The sequence below is a fragment of the Pantherophis guttatus genome, chromosome 2 (assembly GCF_059756535.1).
Source record: "Pantherophis guttatus breed Tessera chromosome 2, ASM5975653v1, whole genome shotgun sequence".
NCBI classification, from domain to species: Eukaryota; Metazoa; Chordata; class Lepidosauria; order Squamata; family Colubridae; genus Pantherophis; species Pantherophis guttatus.
The window spans coordinates 142,193,999-142,199,998 of NC_142064.1; the positions used below are offsets into that span (position 1 = coordinate 142,193,999).

Sequence of the window (6,000 nt, forward strand, 5' to 3'; positions counted from 1 at the left end):
GGACGAAAACGCGTGATGCCGCGGTCAGAAAAAAAGCTGCTCAGGACCAAAAAATTTTTTTTGACTCAAATGTAATAACGGATGGTAGGATGTGATTCGGGGTGCAATTCCATGCTTAAAAATGTTATTATTAGCTGTTTTTAAAAATCGAGTGTTTTTGCTGCCCGAGGAAGAAAACACATGATGCCGCGGTCAGAAAAAAAGCTGCTCAGGACCAAAAAATTTGTTTTGACTCAAATGTAAAAACGGATGGTAGGATGTGATTCGGGGTGGAATTCCATGCTTAAAAATGTTATTATTAGCTGTTTTTAAAAATCGAGTGTTTTTGCTGCCCGAGGAAGAAAACGCGTGATGCCACGGTCAGAAAAAAAGCTGCTCAGGACCAAAAATTTTTTTTTGACGCAAATGTAATAACGGATGGTAGGATGTGATTCGGGGTGGAATTCCATGCTTAAAAATGTTATTATTAGCTGTTTTTAAAAATCGAGTGTTTTTGCTGCCCGAGGAAGAAAATGCGTGATGCCGCCGTCAGAAAAAAAGCTGCTCAGTTGCAAGAACATTTTTTTCACTCAAATGTAAAAACGGATGGTAGGATGTGATTCGGGGTTGAATTCCATGCTTAAAAATGTTATTATTAGCTGTTTTTAAAAATCGAGTGTTTTTGCTGCCCGAGGAAGAAAACGCTTGATGCCGCGGTCAGAAAAAAAGCTGCCCTGGAGCAATTTTTTTTTAACTCAAAAGCTTTTTAAATCCTTTTTAAAATGTCAAATGTAAAAACGGATGGTGGGATGTGATTCGGGGTGGAATTCAATGTTTAAAAATGTTGTTATTTCCTGCTTTTAAAAATCGAGTGTTTTTGCTTCCAGAGGAAGAAAACGCGTGATGCCGTGGTCAGAAAAAAAGCTGCTCAGGGGGAAAAATAATTTTTTGACTCAAATGTAAAAACGGATGCTAGGATGTGATACAGGGTGGAATTCCATGCTTAAAAATATTATTATTAGCTGTTTTTAAAAATCGAGTGTTTTTGCTGCCCGAGGACGAAAACGCGTGATGCCGCGGTCAGAAAAAAAGCTGCTCAGGACCCAAAAATTTTTTTTGACTCAAATGTAAAAACGGAACGTAGGATGTGATTCTGGGTGGAATTCCATGCTTAAAAATGTTATTATTAGCTGTTTTTAAAAATCGAGTGTTTTTGCTGCCCGAGGAAGAAAATGCGTGATGCCGCGGTGAGAAAAAAAGCTGCTCAGGACCAAAAAATTATTTTTGATTCAAATGTAAAAACGGATGGTAGGATGTGATTTGGGGTGGAATTCCATGCTTAAAAATGTTATTATTAGCTGTTTTTAAAAATCGAGTGTTTTTGCTGCCCGAGGAAGAAAACGCGTGATGCCGCGGTCTAAAAAAAGCTGCTCAGGACCAAAAAAAAAATTTTTCAATTCAAATGTAAAAACGGATGGTAGGATGTGATTCGGGGTGGAATTCCATGCTTAAAAATGTTATTATTAGCTGTTTTTAAAAATCGAGTGTTTTTGCTGCCCGAGGAAGAAAACGCGTGATGCCGCGGTCTAAAAAAAGCTGCTCAGGACCAAAAAATTTTTTTTGACGCAAATGTAATAACGGATGGTAGGATGTGATTCGGGGTGGAATTCCATGCTTAAAAATGTTATTATTAGCTGTTTTTAAAAATCGAGTGTTTTTGCTGCCCGAGGAAGAAAATGCGTGATGCCGCCGTCAGAAAAAAAGCTGCTCAGTTGCAAGAACATTTTTTTCACTCAAATGTAAAGACGGATGCTAGGATGTGATTCTGGGTGGAATTTCATGGTTAAAAATGTTATTATTAGCTGTTTTTAAAAATCGAGTGTTTTTGCTGCCCGAGTAAGAAAACGCGTGATGCCGCGGGCAGAAAAAAAGCTGCTCAGGACCAAAAAAAAATTTTCAACTCAAATGTAAAAACGGATGGTAGGATGTGATTTGGGGTGGAATTCCATGCTTAAAAATGTTATTATTAGCTGTTTTTAAAAATCGAGTGTTTTTGCTGCCCGAGGAAGAAAACGTGTGATGCCGCGGTCAGAAAAAAAGCTGCTCAGGACCAAAAATTTTTTTTTGACTCAAATGTAAAAACGGATGGTAGGATGTGATTCGGGGTGGAATTCCATGCTTAAAAATGTTATTATTAGCTGTTTTTAAAAATCGAGTGTTTTTGCTGCCCGAGGAAGAAAACGCGTGATGCCGCGGTCAGAAAAAAAGCTGCTCAGGACGAAAAAATTTTTTTTGACTCAAATGTAAAAACGGATGGTAGGATGTGATTTGGGGTGGAATTCCATGCTTAAAAATGTTATTATTAGCTGTTTTTAAAAATCGAGTGTTTTTGCTGCCCGAGGACGAAAACGCGTGATGCCGCGGTCAGAAAAAAAGCTGCTCAGGACCAAAAAATTTTTTTTGACTCAAATGTAAAAACGGATGGTAGGATGTGATTTGGGGTGGAATTCCATGCTTAAAAATGTTATTATTAGCTGTTTTTAAAAATAGAGTGTTTTTGCTGCCCGAGGACGAAAACGCGTGATGCCGCGGTCAGAAAAAAAGCTGCTCAGGACCAAAAAATTTTTTTTGACTCAAATGTAATAACGGATGGTAGGATGTGATTCGGGGTGCAATTCCATGCTTAAAAATGTTATTATTAGCTGTTTTTAAAAATCGAGTGTTTTTGCTGCCCGAGGAAGAAAACACATGATGCCGCGGTCAGAAAAAAAGCTGCTCAGGACCAAAAAATTTGTTTTGACTCAAATGTAAAAACGGATGGTAGGATGTGATTCGGGGTGGAATTCCATGCTTAAAAATGTTATTATTAGCTGTTTTTAAAAATCGAGTGTTTTTGCTGCCCGAGGAAGAAAACGCGTGATGCCACGGTCAGAAAAAAAGCTGCTCAGGACCAAAAATTTTTTTTTGACGCAAATGTAATAACGGATGGTAGGATGTGATTCGGGGTGGAATTCCATGCTTAAAAATGTTATTATTAGCTGTTTTTAAAAATCGAGTGTTTTTGCTGCCCGAGGAAGAAAATGCGTGATGCCGCCGTCAGAAAAAAAGCTGCTCAGTTGCAAGAACATTTTTTTCACTCAAATGTAAAAACGGATGGTAGGATGTGATTCGGGGTTGAATTCCATGCTTAAAAATGTTATTATTAGCTGTTTTTAAAAATCGAGTGTTTTTGCTGCCCGAGGAAGAAAACGCTTGATGCCGCGGTCAGAAAAAAAGCTGCCCTGGAGCAATTTTTTTTTAACTCAAAAGCTTTTTAAATCCTTTTTAAAATGTCAAATGTAAAAACGGATGGTGGGATGTGATTCGGGGTGGAATTCAATGTTTAAAAATGTTGTTATTTCCTGCTTTTAAAAATCGAGTGTTTTTGCTTCCAGAGGAAGAAAACGCGTGATGCCGTGGTCAGAAAAAAAGCTGCTCAGGGGGAAAAATAATTTTTTGACTCAAATGTAAAAACGGATGCTAGGATGTGATACAGGGTGGAATTCCATGCTTAAAAATATTATTATTAGCTGTTTTTAAAAATCGAGTGTTTTTGCTGCCCGAGGACGAAAACGCGTGATGCCGCGGTCAGAAAAAAAGCTGCTCAGGACCCAAAAATTTTTTTTGACTCAAATGTAAAAACGGAACGTAGGATGTGATTCTGGGTGGAATTCCATGCTTAAAAATGTTATTATTAGCTGTTTTTAAAAATCGAGTGTTTTTGCTGCCCGAGGAAGAAAATGCGTGATGCCGCGGTGAGAAAAAAAGCTGCTCAGGACCAAAAAATTATTTTTGATTCAAATGTAAAAACGGATGGTAGGATGTGATTTGGGGTGGAATTCCATGCTTAAAAATGTTATTATTAGCTGTTTTTAAAAATCGAGTGTTTTTGCTGCCCGAGGAAGAAAACGCGTGATGCCGCGGTCTAAAAAAAGCTGCTCAGGACCAAAAAAAAAATTTTTCAATTCAAATGTAAAAACGGATGGTAGGATGTGATTCGGGGTGGAATTCCATGCTTAAAAATGTTATTATTAGCTGTTTTTAAAAATCGAGTGTTTTTGCTGCCCGAGGAAGAAAACGCGTGATGCCGCGGTCTAAAAAAAGCTGCTCAGGACCAAAAAATTTTTTTTGACGCAAATGTAATAACGGATGGTAGGATGTGATTCGGGGTGGAATTCCATGCTTAAAAATGTTATTATTAGCTGTTTTTAAAAATCGAGTGTTTTTGCTGCCCGAGGAAGAAAATGCGTGATGCCGCCGTCAGAAAAAAAGCTGCTCAGTTGCAAGAACATTTTTTTCACTCAAATGTAAAGACGGATGCTAGGATGTGATTCTGGGTGGAATTTCATGGTTAAAAATGTTATTATTAGCTGTTTTTAAAAATCGAGTGTTTTTGCTGCCCGAGTAAGAAAACGCGTGATGCCGCGGGCAGAAAAAAAGCTGCTCAGGACCAAAAAAAAATTTTCAACTCAAATGTAAAAACGGATGGTAGGATGTGATTTGGGGTGGAATTCCATGCTTAAAAATGTTATTATTAGCTGTTTTTAAAAATCGAGTGTTTTTGCTGCCCGAGGAAGAAAACGTGTGATGCCGCGGTCAGAAAAAAAGCTGCTCAGGACCAAAAATTTTTTTTTGACTCAAATGTAAAAACGGATGGTAGGATGTGATTCGGGGTGGAATTCCATGCTTAAAAATGTTATTATTAGCTGTTTTTAAAAATCGAGTGTTTTTGCTGCCCGAGGAAGAAAACGCATGATGCCGCGGTCAGAAAAAAAGCTGCTCAGGACCAAAAAAATTTTTTTGACTCAAATGTAAAAACGGATGGTAGGATGTGATTCGGGGTGGAATTCCATGCTTAAAAATCTTATTATTAGCTGTTTTTAAAAATCGAGTGTTTTTGCTGCCCGAGGAAGAAAACGTGTGATGCCGCGGTCATAAAAAAAGCTGCTCAGGACCAAAAATTTTTTTTTGACTCAAATGTAAAAACGGATGCTAGGATGTGATTCGGGGTGGAATTCCATGGTTAAAAATGTTATTATTAGCTGTTTTTAAAAATCGAGTGTTTTTGCTGCCCAAGGAAGAAAACGTGTGCTGCCACGGTCAGAAAAAAAGCTTCCCAGGAGCAATTTTTTTTTTAACTCAAACGCTTTTTAAAACCTTTTTAAATGTCAAATGTAAAAACGGATGCTCGCGCAGAACCTTCTGTACATCCACAGAAGCATTTTGGTGACATCGGGGTCAGTGGGCAAAGCCTCCCGCTGGTTTTTATACCGGTTCTATAGAACCGGTGCAAACCGGGGGCAACCCACCACTGTTGTACATCGAGACCTACCTGTATAAGGAAAAAGAAACTGAGAGAATGATCTCATGTAGCTTTCTAACTCTGTAATATGTTTTACTTACTGGCAACAGTTTCCATGAGTTTTAGACTAAAGCAGGGGTCCCCAATCACCCCTGGTCTGTGAACCGGCACCGGGCCATCGCATGCCAGCAACTGGGCCAAGCAAACAAGCGAAGTCTCACCCATGGGATACAGGCAACACATGAAACCACTCCCCCTCCAGTCTGTGGAAAAACTTCTCTCCACAGAACCGATCCCTGGTGCCCAAAAGGTTGAGGGCCGTTGGACTAGAGTCTTGCCCATCCAGGCTAGAAATGTGAGAGAGATTGATCAAAGATGCTTCAGCCACTGAAAATACAGCACAGGAACTCAACACAAAAGATTGTGCATCAGTTTTCATCATTTGCATAATGATGTCATTACTCAAATGGTGGCATTTTATGTCATTTGACTAATGACATCATAATCCCAATAACATGAATTGGTATTTATGTTTTAGGAAAATGTTTTAGGGAGGTAAATTATCTCAATGATCATCATTTAATGCACAGTTTTTCTCACCCTACATTTAATTCGTATTTTATGCTCTCTTTGAGCCTACCACAGTTTACCTTCACATTTTTTTCCAGAACTCATTCATT

At 38.6% G+C, this 6,000-nt stretch overlaps 1 long non-coding RNA gene across 1 annotated transcript in view; it reads right to left on the reverse strand.

Annotated features, from left to right (window-relative positions):
* LOC148115362 (uncharacterized) overlaps positions 1–5,712 on the reverse strand; it is a 111,962-nt gene extending 106,250 nt beyond the window's left edge. Inside the window, exon 1 of the long non-coding RNA XR_015731928.1 lies at positions 5,422–5,712. This is a non-coding gene — a long non-coding RNA (uncharacterized LOC148115362). The remainder of the gene's footprint in view (positions 1–5,421) is intronic.
* Between the last annotated feature and the right edge of the window lie 288 nt (positions 5,713–6,000).